At 41.7% G+C, this 13,602-nt stretch overlaps 1 protein-coding gene across 1 annotated transcript in view; it reads right to left on the minus strand.

Moving 5' to 3' along the window:
• Positions 1–13,602, minus strand: part of gfra2b (GDNF family receptor alpha 2b) — a 105,709-nt gene that overhangs the window by 56,382 nt on the left and 35,725 nt on the right. The gene's annotated exons all lie outside the window — the stretch shown is intronic.

Genomic DNA, 13,602 nt, shown 5'->3' on the forward strand with positions numbered 1-13,602 from the left:
GCCTGTGCTGTCAGTTCGACTCAGCTCAGCTCAGCGTGAGTTTGTTTCAGTTCAAAACACACGTCAGGGAGAAAAGCAGGGAAACAATAACGTCAGGGAGGTTTTGACTCTATTTTCATTTAAAACTAAACTTTCATCTTGACTCAGAAAATAATAACTGCAACCTGATTATAATCTTGTGCAACTTTTGTCAAAACCTGATCAATTTCAAAAGTTACTTGGTCGGGGATTATTTTGGATTGGTGCTAGATCTCAAGACATGCTTTGAGGCGATAATCCCACGGACATGAGATCTCACAGAATCTCAGGTGATCAGAAGATAAAAAACAGAGGACTGTCTGATTAATATTTCAGATCAGGGAAGCGCAATCAGGAGCAGTAAAATAGTCACATTGAGTCAACATACTTGAGGATTATTTGGATTATTATGTGTCATGATGAGCCTCAAACGCACCAATGTTTGCTGATGAGGGTTTCAACCTGAATTTAAATGTAAGACTACAGCATGGTGTCGTCTGCATAAAGCCGGATCACAGATATCTGCTCATAGAGAGAAGTGAACTGACATCAGATCACCAATGATGAGATTCAGGTTGTCATTACGCTGGATTGTGTTCCTCCTGTTTTTGCTCTCTACAAACTGATCATTTTTCACATTCAGTTTATGACACAACCCCATTCTTCTCCCGTGTTTTCATCTTTGCTGTGGGATGTTTTTTTTTTTTTTGATTCGCTAAAGATGTTTTCTGAAGAGATAATCTCTTGATTCTGTGACGGTAAAGTTAGGTCATTAGATGAAGCTTAACCCCTAACCACCTGTAAAACGTCAAAAATGTTGTCATGTTGTTGACGCCAAATTCTGACCCTACCATCTGAATGTAGAGCAGAAATCCAGTCTCATCAGACCAGATAACGTTTTTCCAATCTTCTATTATCCAGTTTTGGTGTTGCTGTGTGAATTGTAGCCTCAGTTTCCTGTTCTTAGCTGACAGGAGGGTCACCCGGTGTGGTCTTCTGCTGCTGTAGCCCATCTGCCTCAAGGTTGGACGTGTTGTGCGTTCAGAGATGCTCTTCTGCAGACCTTGATTGTAACAAGTGGTTATTTGAGTTACTGTTGCCTTTCTATCAGCTCCAACCAGTCTGTCCATTCTCCTCTGACCTCTGGCATCAACAAAGCATTTTGGCCTACAAAACTGCCACTCAATGGATATTTTCTCTTTTTGGGACCATTCTCTGTAAACCCTAGAGATGGTTGTGGATTAAAATCCCAGTAAATCAGCAGTTTCTGAAATACAGAGACCAGCCTGTCTGGCACCGACAACCATGCCACATTCAAAGTCACTTAAATCACCTTTCTTCCTCATTCTGACGCTCGGTTTGAACTGCAGCAGATCGTCTTGACCGTGTCTACATGCCTAAATGTATTGAGTTGCTGCCATGTGATTGGCTCATTAGAAATTGGGGTTAAAGAGCAGTTGGACAGGTGTGCCTAATGAAGTGGACGTTGAGTGTATAACACCATTATTCATCCCTAGTTGTCAAACACTTTGGCTTTGTCGTTGTTCATTTTTAACTCTACACAGACACAAGGTGAAATCCGTTTTTAAATCTGATTAAATGCTTCCTGACAAGTTCACCTCTCACAGCTGCAACAGTGAAGTCAGGTCACTGAAAATCGAGCTTAATGATTTTGTTAAATCAGGACTTAATAACCTCTTATCTGTAAAAGTTCAGTTTTTTGACAGTCACATACAACAACTTTCTACCAGTGTTAGAAGAAATTTTGGAACACTGAATGCAGACATAGAAAGGTTCCTCATGTGTGCGTCAGAAAGCAGGTGATTGTGTGTGATAGTTATTATAATTAAAAAGAGATTTCTATCATAGAACTTCTTTAAGATCCAAAACAACTTCTGCAATAGAAATCAAAAAACGCCCACTGAGGCAGGAACTTTTCAGTCTTCATGTTTGCAGCTGAGAGTCGTCTCAAAAAGATAAGACTCTCCTCCCACTGACAAAAGCAAAAAAAAAAAGTGCATAACCCCAAAAACACTGTGACAGTTCCGCCCCCTCACAAACAAACATCAGGTTTCTCTTTTCACTCCTCAGCGTGTCATTAGGGGATCAGATGTGATGTGGAAGTGACAATGTGTTGTGACAGCTGAAGCTCGCTGTTGAAAAAAAAAAAAAAAGGTGTCACCATCTGACAGTTTTGATCACGCCATGACTGATTTCATCCAGAAACTCATTTGTCTTTCAAACCACACGATGCAGAGGCCCCGCTGTCGAGCTTTCCAGGGTTTTCAGGCTTTAAATGTTACAGGAAACAGACACCGCACGTTGAACGTGAGCTCACTGGATGGATTCAAGAGGCCATCCCCTCACAAAGTGAAACACCTCTCCGCTTGAATCACACAATCAGGAGACTTTACACTGACTCACATTAGTCTGATTAATCAAGACTAAAAAAGAGCTTCTGGTACAACTAGCACATGAATGTGTCAGAAGCAATAATTGGTTCAACACGTGCTGCTTTGTTTGAGCCAAGAAAAGAAGCAGGGAAACTCTTCAGACAAAGAGAAAGGGAAAAAAAAATGTATGATTAAATATTAAAGTCAGAAGATTCAGACAGGTTAACCCATGTTTTGATATTTCCAAACAGATGTACGTTGCTTTTTGTTGCTGAAGCTTTTGTTCCTCTCGCAACAAAAAGCACAGACTATTGTTTTCAGGCTGTTGTAACCCACATGCCTCTAAAAAGTATAGGGAACATTAAAAAGTGAAATAAAAAGATGTGATAACATGCGTACGGTATACGTACGTAGCTGCTGTAGTAGTTACATGTTGGCTAGTTAGGTCTGTTTCATTTCAAGTTAAACCTGCGAGAGGAGCACATGGCCCATCAGTATGTAGTGTTTGCTAATAGCTAATGTTGTCTGTTTTCTGTGTTCTTTTAATATATATGAATGTACGTTTATTGACAGACGAATCGGGCGGCGTCGGCAGTGATGCAGAAGCTTTACCGGTCTGTTGTGTAGAAGAGAGAGCTGAGCCAGAAGGCAAGGCTCTCAATTTACTGGTCAATCTACGTTCCAACCCTCACCCATGGCCAGGAGCTGTGGGTCGTGACCGGAGGAACAAGAGTACGGATACAAGTGGCTGAAATTAGTTTCCTCCGCAGGGTGTCTAGGCTCAGCCTTAGGGATAGGGTTCGTAACTCAGACATCCAGGAGAGGCTCAGAGAAGAGCCACTGCTCCTCCGCACCGAGAGGAGCCAGATGGGGTGGTTCGGGTATCTGGTGAGGATGCCTCCTGGACGCCTCCCTCGGGAAGTGTTTCGGGAGAACTGACCCCGGGTCTTCTCAGGAACTGACCCAAGACACGATGGAGAGATTATATCTCTTGACTGGCCTGGGAGCACCTTGGTATCCCCCCAGAGGAGCTGGTGGAAGTGGCTGGGGACAGGGGTTATTGGTCTTTGCTGATGGCACTGCTGCCCCCGCAACCCAAACCCGGATAAGCGGTAGAAAATGAAATGAAATGCATGTTGAACTTAGTGTTTACTACACAGTTTAGCGCCAGTTGGTTTGTGTGACGGTTGACATAGTTGTGCTTGAGTTTTGTGGGGTTAGGAGTGCTTGATGAGTGACGTAAATGCTGAGTGGCTAACACTCCTGGCTAGCAATTTTAGCCAAAGCGGAGCGGTAAATAACGAGCATGCAGCTGGTTCGCTTCATTAAAAAAAAATAAAGTTAATGAGGTCCTTAAACTGTGTTAATCCACTGTGGAGTCTGTTGAGTTTTGTGTCTGCCTTAAACTTTGAGGCTCCGTAATGTCGCCCAGTGCGAATGGTCAGTTGCACTAAGCACCCTGGGTAATTTAGTTTCACTTTAACTTAAAGATTCTGTTGTGTGGGAGGAGGCATTGTTTGTTTGATGTGCATTGATGTGTGTCTTATTTAACATATAATGTAAAATCTTACGACAATGTCTTATATCATGCTTCATTTTGCAATTTAGTGAGTGTTATTAATTAGTGTTATTCTCATTAATTACCTTCCGTTTTACAGGTTTATGACATGTGGTCATTTTGGTTTAATAAAAAGAGCAAAAGGACTAACACGAGTCATTACTTATTAATGCTGCCTCTCAAGCTCATTTGAAGAGCTAAAGTTTTAAAAAGCCTGAACAGAGACCAAACCTTAACCTCAGAGTTGTCTAGATATTAGGGCTAAAAAATATTCAGACACATTTCTAAAAGGTGTCAGAAAAGGCAAACAAAACACAACATTCCTGGAAAAGCTCTTCTAGTTTTAATCAAACCTCAGACTTTGCTTGTTTCAATCTGAAAAAACTTTGACCCTTTTTCAAAATAAAATGAAGTGATGATGATAAAAGTTTGGCTCTGGGGCTTTAATATATTATATTTTTCAGGGAAAGCAAATATTTGGCTGATGTGATGCAAAGTAGCATCTGTGTGCTCATCTTAACATCTGATTTAACTCTGGATACAAACAAAGCAATCTGAGTGACAGGAAATCACACAAACAAAAAGACAAAGTAAACAATGCATTGCTTTTGCAGCATCATGTCTCTGCACAAGTCAGGGTCCATCAGATATCCGTTTCATAACATTGGGTTCTTCCTGCAGGGAGATGACAAACAAAAGTCCGAACGTCACTTCAGGACACAAGACGGCATCAACCTCACCGTGTCTCTGCTGCAGAGAGGAGGATGAGGAGAGGAAACAAGGACAGATGGTCCTTCACTCTGTGTTCATTCAGTAACAGGAATATCTGATTGAAAGGGCTGGAGTGTTTCATTAGAAACTACAGAAACATAATCCACAGCAGGATGTCAGCGGGTAGAGTGTGCAAAGAGATGGGGAAGAGGAAGTGTAGTTTCACAACAATGTGTATGGAAGTGTTACCAAGGTACAAACACAAAAGAAGAAAACATTAAAGACGGCCTAGGTGAGTTGTGGAGAGTTAAAAGCAGAGAGTCTCTGCCCCACACACGCTTTCAATGAATCTCATTGACTTCTACCAGCTGCATTTGCACACAGCTCAACCTGACGTCCTGTAGGAGTTGGCATGAACCAGGGTTTTTCGTTTGGCCAAGTAAAAACACTCCATCAGTGATGTGTTTCAGGGGATAGAGCCACGTGCATCATCTTTATCCATGATAGCTCTGCAACACCCTGCACTTCACTTGTGCAAAACAGACAAAACACTAACAAAACCATCCGTACTAATCAAAGACATAAATACCTCCAATGACTCAAATCCTGAGCAGAATGAACCTGTGTTAAGCCCAGTAGTTTGCCTTCATGAGTGGCTTGAATAAAAAGCCTCCGCTGCTGTGACGTACAAGGATCTCGTTAATTCAGAAAAACATGTTTTTTTCCTCATTTGGATGCTTCCTGTGTGTGTCACTGCTGTATGAAAATGTTCACACACATTAGAGTTAAGAGGCTGATGATTTCATTGTGTTTCAGGCGTTTCCTCTCAGTGTTTGTGTGTGTGCGGGGGGGGTTGTTTTTATCCTGGTGTTCAGTGTGTCTCCCTGCAGCTGCTGTGATGGAAGAGATTTTCATGACTTCATAACAAACTGATCCACTGAACAGAGTCCGGCACATTTTTCAAGCCTATTCTTTCACATCTGCCAGTTAACCATGTGGCAAAAACAATATTTTCATAATATTCAGGTTAGACTGAAAACTGAACAAAGCCTTGTTCTTTTGGATCAGCTTTATCCACCAGCACTCCTCCTCAGCCCAGCTCCTCCCTCATGCTGTGTCTGATTTTGTCAGGGTCATAGGATCTTCACTGATGCTTGCTCAGTTCTGGACCACAGGGTCTTTGCGGTGCGCTCTCCTTGCCTTAGGCCTTTATGTTCAACAAAGGCACATAGAAGGGCAGGGAGCTCTCTCAACAGAGCAACACCTCCTATTAAAACATCTATTATCTGTACAGCTTTCTTAGAGTCACGGGGGGCTGGAGTCTTTCTCAGCTGTCTTCTGGGGGCAAGTCGGGTTCACCCTCCAGCCTATCACATAAAGACAGACCACTTATCATGCACACACTCCCCCCCACAGAGAAATTAGAGTGACAAATTGAGAGGATGGGCCAGTTTTTGGACCGTTGGAGGAAGCCAGAGTACCTGGAGAGAATCCACTCATGCAAACTCCACACAGAAAGACCCCTGTACAGGTGGGCAGTGGCGTGCACAGAGGGGGGTATTCGCTCTTCCTCGTGGTTCAATTGGTGAATAACTTGCTTAAGTGCCTTCTTGGGTCGCAAAAACACACACTGTATGCGTCTTTTTTCATTTTTGCCCTTGCCCTTCCGAAAGTCTGTGTGTACCACTGCATCTTTGGAGGAGTGGTTAGGGGAGAAAAGAATAGAGCAGGGAAACAACAGGCCAAGAAACTAGCAAGCAACACCAACAGAAAAGATATCGAGAAGAACAGAACAGAAAAAAAAACAAAATGTAAAAGTTTCAAAGAGCTTGGACAAAAACACCACCAACCTCTTCAAAAACAACCTCAAAACTGCAAGCCAGCCAGGTGAATACAATTATCATACTACTGATGTGGAGTATTTCATTACAATTTAATTTAAGTTTTGGAAATTTCTGAGAAAAAAAAAATAAAAATAAAAACGTTCAGTGCTGCACTGAAGAAAGGGTGATATAAAGAAAAACAAATTTCAACTCCAGTAACTTATCAACAGTTAAATCAACAAACATTTCTAACTTGAAAAAAATCATTAAAAAAATATCTTGTACCGTTGAAATTTCAATGTACAGCCCCATACTTTTCACAAAATCTCATGCCAACATGGCAAAAAATTTAGCATACCTGGGATGTTGCAGTACTGCGTATAAATCCACTTGCAATGACATCCCAACTACAGGCAACAATTGGTTCAAGCTGTTCTTGTTACTGGGACCTTTGATGGGAGCTACTGTTAATTTCATACAAACAGAAAATCACCAACTTCAAGACCACTGTAATTAATCTTCTCTGTTCAAACAAAACAATCATCTTCAATCCAACCCGCTGAAGAACAAAATCAAAGTTGTGAGAAAGCCTCAAACAGACGCCAACATCTTCAAACACACTACCCAAAAATTGTTTTGTATTTGGCAAGCCAGCCAGGATAACTTCCCTGATGTACAACTATTAATGACACTTTTGTTTAAGTTTTGACATTTTTGAGAAGTAGGAGAAAGGGTGATGGGTATGGACAGAGGTTGGTGATTTTCTGAATAAGTATGGTTTGTTTTAAATCAGTTAAACTACCCACCAACTGTTAAATAAACAAATACACTTACAAGCAGAAACACAACAGTCACAAAATAAAATATTTTTATCTAAACTTTCAATATCTGTTCAGCAAACAGTAATATGGTCTCTGTCAGATCTAAGGGACTTCTTTCTTTGGCAGGAAAAATAATAAACAAATAAACTATTTTTGAATCAAAAGTATCTTAAATGTTTAAGTTGACTTCTTTGTTTTTTGATTGATGACCAACAGGATAATGTACACTTAGCAGGTGGTTGCAGAAAGTGTCACCCTTTAATATACATCAGCCCAAAACTTCAAGATATCTAAAATTTGACAAAGAAAGGAATTAACCAACACTTGGAGCTGCAGAAAGTCTGATTCAAAGCGTGTTTTTAAAGTAAACAGGAGCTGTTAAAGTGTTGGTGTTTGTTTTGACATAAAACAGGAGTTTTCCTGACTGTTCTCCCCTCAAACACCACTCTATAAATACCAAACATGTCCCTGACGCACCAGCTTAGTATCGCCTCCTCAGCTGTCCATCACCCAGCTTGTTTTCTTTTACCCTGAACAGAAAATGGACTGAGGATTAGGACAGATTGCTCCATACAGCCAACACGTCCTTTATCCTTCAGGTAAACACTCTGCAGAAACCTGTGCTGCATTCAGAGGCGGCATGACATTTCCACTCTGAGAACAAACTGTGCCGTGCCAGGATCTCCAAACTGACAACTTCTCTTCTTCTGCTGCTGCTTTGTCTTTAATCTCTGCAACACACAGTCGCGTGCCAGGAAACTCTGCCTCTCATTTACAGGAGTCCTGTTTAAGCGACCTGGATTTTAAAGCAATCACTCACCACCCGTGAGCATTTGTCTGGCATTTAGCAGTGACACGCCAACCCCCCCACTGCTCCACTGGCACCGTGTCCCGTGGAGCACTGGCTAATTTACGCTCACAGAGGGAGATAATACTTCATGAGACGACGCAGACAAGTGGAGCAACAAATGTAACGGTGTTCCACCTGCCATGTTCACAACGTGTGCAGGTGTGTGCAACGGGAAACACTCCAGATGTTCGACATGTTGGTTTTAAAAGACGTCTCAGCAGGACAGCTTTAGAGTCTGTAAATAAACTCTGGATGAAGAGCAGACACTGGGAGTCTATTTCTGGGGTAATGTCCGTAGATTGGTGCTGAGCGGAGATGAAAGGAAGCTAAAAACAGGCGGAAGTATTGGCTGCTCTGCGTCTGATTACTGGCAGCAGCAGATACATTTGGAGAGGCAGCTTTTCGAATCATTAACAGGAGCAGACACAGCGAGGCATCCTGGGAGTTCTGTGCATGTTAAAGGAGAAGTTTAGGCTGGGTTTGGGCTGGTTCTGTTGCAGATAAAACAGATAAGTGATAAAAGCTGCAGGTCAAAGGTCTGGACATAGACTCAGGTCCTCTACACGCAAAAGAAGAGTTCAGCTAAACTGCATTTTTATCACCACAGTCTCTCACAAGGTGTGCATTAGGTGCATAAAGTGCAAACCAAGCTGGAGGCTGGCTTGGCAAAAAGTTAAATGAAGGCTGTCTATTGAACTGAGTGATGTATAATGAAGACAGGTACATAGACACTGACCTCCAAGGAGGACAGGTTGACAGTTGGTGGTGCTAGCTCTGCTAATGTTAGCCGCATCAACTTCTTACCGCCTGAATTAGTTCACATTTCAAAAAGTTGATTTTGTGTGTTTGAATTTAAATATAGCACATACAATATTTATAAATAAGTTATATTTGAGTTATATTGGAACATAGTGCATTTGATCCGATCCTTGGTATACGTAGAATAAAAATCAACAGGCATTAGTGAGATACAAAGGTCATCTCAGCTGAACTGAGACATGATAGGATATGTCACAAATTCACTACAACAGGCATCAAGGGGTTAGGTAAACCTGCATACACTGGGATCCCATACTGATCCAACCTACATAAATTCTGCTGATTTGACTTCCCTTTCAGGTGTTTCTTATCTCAAGATGAGTCAGCAAGTCAGAATTTAAATATGGGCTAAAACAGCTAGCAAATTAGTCGCTTAAATACCCCTGAGAGTCATTAAGAGCTGAAGAAAGTTTTTCAGAACCCAAAGCTGAAGCAGTAAATGATAAAACCAAAATACAATCTGACAGTCAGACTCTCTTTAACTCATTTCTCTCTTTGTAACTCCTCGGCTCAATTTACAAACAGCTCACCTGTTCACCGCAGATTAAAGGTTAAAGCAGGGAAAGTTAGGGGGCGTGTCTTCTTTGAGTGGTGGGTGGAAGCCTGCAGGTGTCCCTTCATGTTATATTCCAGCTACTGTCTGTTTAAGAAACTTTAAGGCTCTTTGGGACATAGCATTCTTTACAAGAGCATTCTGGAAATTCCTTCAAAGACAGAGCCGGATGTTCCTGATCTGTTGGGGTTAGCGTATAAAGCTCTTCTGAGATGTTTACCAATCAGTGATGTCACAAACTGAGGAAGTGTCTCATCCTGGGATTACTCCGACGCACATGTTACCCATATTTAGAATCAACATCCAGCATTTGAATTTCCTGTTTGTCAGTGAAAAGGTGAAAAACACAACAGATTTGTTTAGGGTGACTCAGAAAACGTCACAACGCTCATGTTTTTTAGAGACTTAATGACTCCAACTGCCCTGATTAGACAGAGATTCAATTATAAATCCATTAAGACACTAATAATGTGGGGAGTCAGAGCTCAAGCAAACAACGTGCTTCAGTTATGATAATGTGATCGACTTCTTCATCAAAGAACGTTTATACAGTTTCATCATTAACACGTCTGTCAATTATTAGACGTTTTTATGTTTGGATTAGCGTTTTAACCTTTTAAAGTTAGTTTTCTGCAGAAGGAGTCGGTATTTCTCCTTTGAGTTGATAAAAATTTTATCTTAGTTGAATTATATTCCTCTGCTCACTCCAGCAGTCGCTGTATGCGAGCGCGTTAAAATAATCAGGCCATGAGGGGATTAACAAAGAGGACAGAATGCAGAGACGGATGAATCCACGGTGTGAAATAAGTGTTGAAACACTGGCAGAGTATTGACCCAGCATGCTGAATAAAACATGAGTGACATACAGTTTGAAATCATCATCTCAGATAAAGAGTTGCACTTTTTACAGTTTGTGAATCTCATTTTTTGGGTTGGCGATAAGAATAAAGAGCACCTCTGCTCTAAGGAGATAATCACATTCAGGATGGTAATGCTGCTCTGTCTCAGCGTGGAGTTAAACCTGAGAGGTCTGCAGCCGAGCCGGAGCCACAGGGGGGCTTTAACCCCAACAGCAGTCTTCTGCAGTTTTTAAAAGATTGTAAAGCTCAGTGAATTTGGAGATAATTTAAATCCTAATGCAGCAGCAAAACTTATTCACACATATAGACAACAGTGAGCTACACTGAAATTTCTAGACGGATTCATGGATGTTTTTAAACTGCAGATTTTTTCCTTGTGTTCTTAAAAGTTAAACATGTCTGAGACAAGACAAAAACTTTTTAACTTCTTCTCACCAATATTTAACATGATTTGACATATTCCATTTCAAAAGCTACAAAATGATCTACATGTGACAGAGTAATCACTAAATACTTGTGTATCGAGACGTTTCATTCACATAGGGCTCTGCCCATGACAGACACCGATTCTGGAGATACTATGGGGCACAAGCAACCAATGCCAACCAAGCCAATGCAACCCCTCCCTCTACCATATACACACACATTGCTACATAAACTAATCAAAACTACCAAAATGACCAGAGAGCAACTCATTGTGTGACACATTTTTTTTTGACATAGAAAACGGAAAACTGTGTAATTAAAAAAGCCTGAATTAACCTTTTGGTTGTTGTGATCATTACTTTTCTGTGGCATTTAGCTGTAAACTTTGTTTTGTAATTGTAACTGTCTCCTAAAAGTTTAACAGTGAGCAGTAAGATCAGAATTGACTGATGAGACTTCATGAAAACTGTTGCTGATGCTGATAACTGTATTCTCTCTGTCCACTAGCACCTGTTGCATTGATGAAATAGCATTGATTAATTGAATACAATTCGTGGGATTACATGACTGTGTGCATTTTAGACTCTTACTGCTGTAGTGTGAATGCATGTCTGTTTGCCTGCGATGCTTTTAAATAACATGGCTCAGAACATGGCTCAGCTCTGTGCAGTTTGCTCTTGTTTTGCATCTAACTTTGCATCCAGCTCATCATGTCTGTGGATGGATCATCTGGTGTGCTAGCGAATCCTAAGTGCTGAGGTGGTATAACAGGTGCACTTTTGGTTGAAAGACAGTCAGCACATTCAGCAGATTGAGTAACGCCATAGATTGTATATAGAGTGGACAGCGTGGCTTCACCATTTACCATTGGACAGTTTTAAGGCCAAAATACCCCCGTCACAGGCGCTGCCATTGGTAGCCGTTGTGCAGCCAAAGTCTGCTCAGCAGAGACTGTGAGGGATACTGAGAGGATCTGAGTGGAGCCAGGTGACAAAAATAATAATGTCTTTTCTTTTGAGAGACAAATCTCTTCTTGACTCTACCTCCTGACATATTTTACAATCCCTCCAAAAAATACAAGTACATCAGCTGTCAATCATTGTTAACTGAGCATCAAGCCTTGTTTTTAACCTCTTATAACTAATGACAACAAGACTTTTCAGAAAAAGGAGAACTTGAATACAAGGCAGCCAAATAATATCTTCAAATCACCACCATAACTGGACGTGAGAAACATTTCTACGGGGTGTATTAATCTTTCAAAGTTTGACCACAGCCCATCTGGAGTGACTGGAGAGACCGATTTTTTGACCTATACTGCAGGAAGTCACCAGGGGGAGCACTTTTTCTAGAGATCTCACTTCAAGCCGAGCAAGGTGACGTCCATTATTTTTTTACAGTCAATGAGTAACACAAGCTCTACAAGGTAGTCCGCGACAATGGTAACAACGGTACCGTTGTACTGTTGTATGCACTTGTGTGAAGTGGAACATGACGTCAGCATTTCCACCCAAATGCTGGCTTACTGTTTACACGGCAAAAGTAGCGGCAGGGTTTCAGAAAAATTCCACTCTGAAGGCTGTTTTCAAAAGTTAGCATTTTAGGTCCTTGTATACGTGAGGCTGATATGTAACAATATTTTTGCATTTCACCCTAAAACCTAGTCATGTAAACAGCCCCTCTGTCAGGATGTGAGCTCACAGCTGAGCTCTGAGCAGAACAGTGGACACAGAGTGGGTCAAAGTCAGACCCAAAACAAGAGCAAACTGTGCAGAACTGCAGGTCTGTGAATACCATCAGAGCTTCAGACAGATGCACAACACTTGGTGCTATTAAAGGCTACAAAACTCAAGTGTTTGTCCCAGCACACAGCAGAGATTTCTCTTAAAGTGTGCAGGTCTGTTAGCTGCAGAGTTTGGGAACTGTGTCTATCACAGGGTTAAAGTCTGAAAACTTTGCCCTGAATAAATGCAAGACAGCGAGTTAGATTTTTTACAGACTGTTCTGGAGCTCAGTGACTCTATTCAACACTTAACTTCCTTTGTGATCTGCAGCACAATCCTTCTCTGAATCGGGCACTGAATTTATAAAGTGACATTTTATCAGGCGGTCAAAAGAATTAGCTAAAAGGTTTGTGTGACGCAGGACTCTGACATGACAGGGGAAAGAGCTGCAGACGGTTAGAGGAACACCAGCTGGGGGCGCAGTGGGGGGTCTGTTAGAGAGAAAAGGTTTGTCTCCTCTTCGCTGTGGTCTCACCTGTGGCTCCACTCCTGCAGCTGCCTCAGAGGTCAGTCTGACTCAGCTGGATTCAGTGTTTTCACTCTGCTCACACACATACACACACCTGCTGTCTGATGGCCTCCAGCTGCTGCTGTTAACACACATGTGGAGAGCTGATCGAACACCATGGCCAACATGCTTTGAGGTGGAGCGTGTGTTTGCTTGATGTCAGCTCTGTGATGTGTTTCTACAGAGAGTCAGATTATTTATCGACCTGAACACTGAGGCTCAATCAAACCTGCAGGAATACAATCACAGCAGGCGAAGAGAAGATAACTACAGCTTCACATCCGTCTAATCAACACAGCGTGGGGTCCAAACAACATACAGACATGAAGCAGCTTCATAGGAAACGTGCTGCAGGAACCTGGAACAAAGATAAAGACATGATTGAGTTCCCAGGATTTCTTTTGAGTTGTGTTGAATGAGCTGGGAATCTCCAGGAACGCTGGGAAAGAGATCGATTCCTGGAAAGATGACCTTCAGC

Source organism: Halichoeres trimaculatus, unplaced genomic scaffold (assembly GCF_033239565.1).
Source record: "Halichoeres trimaculatus isolate MK-OKI-2021-1 unplaced genomic scaffold, fHalTri1.1 fHalTri1_scaffold_16, whole genome shotgun sequence".
Taxonomy (NCBI): Eukaryota; Metazoa; Chordata; class Actinopteri; order Labriformes; family Labridae; genus Halichoeres; species Halichoeres trimaculatus.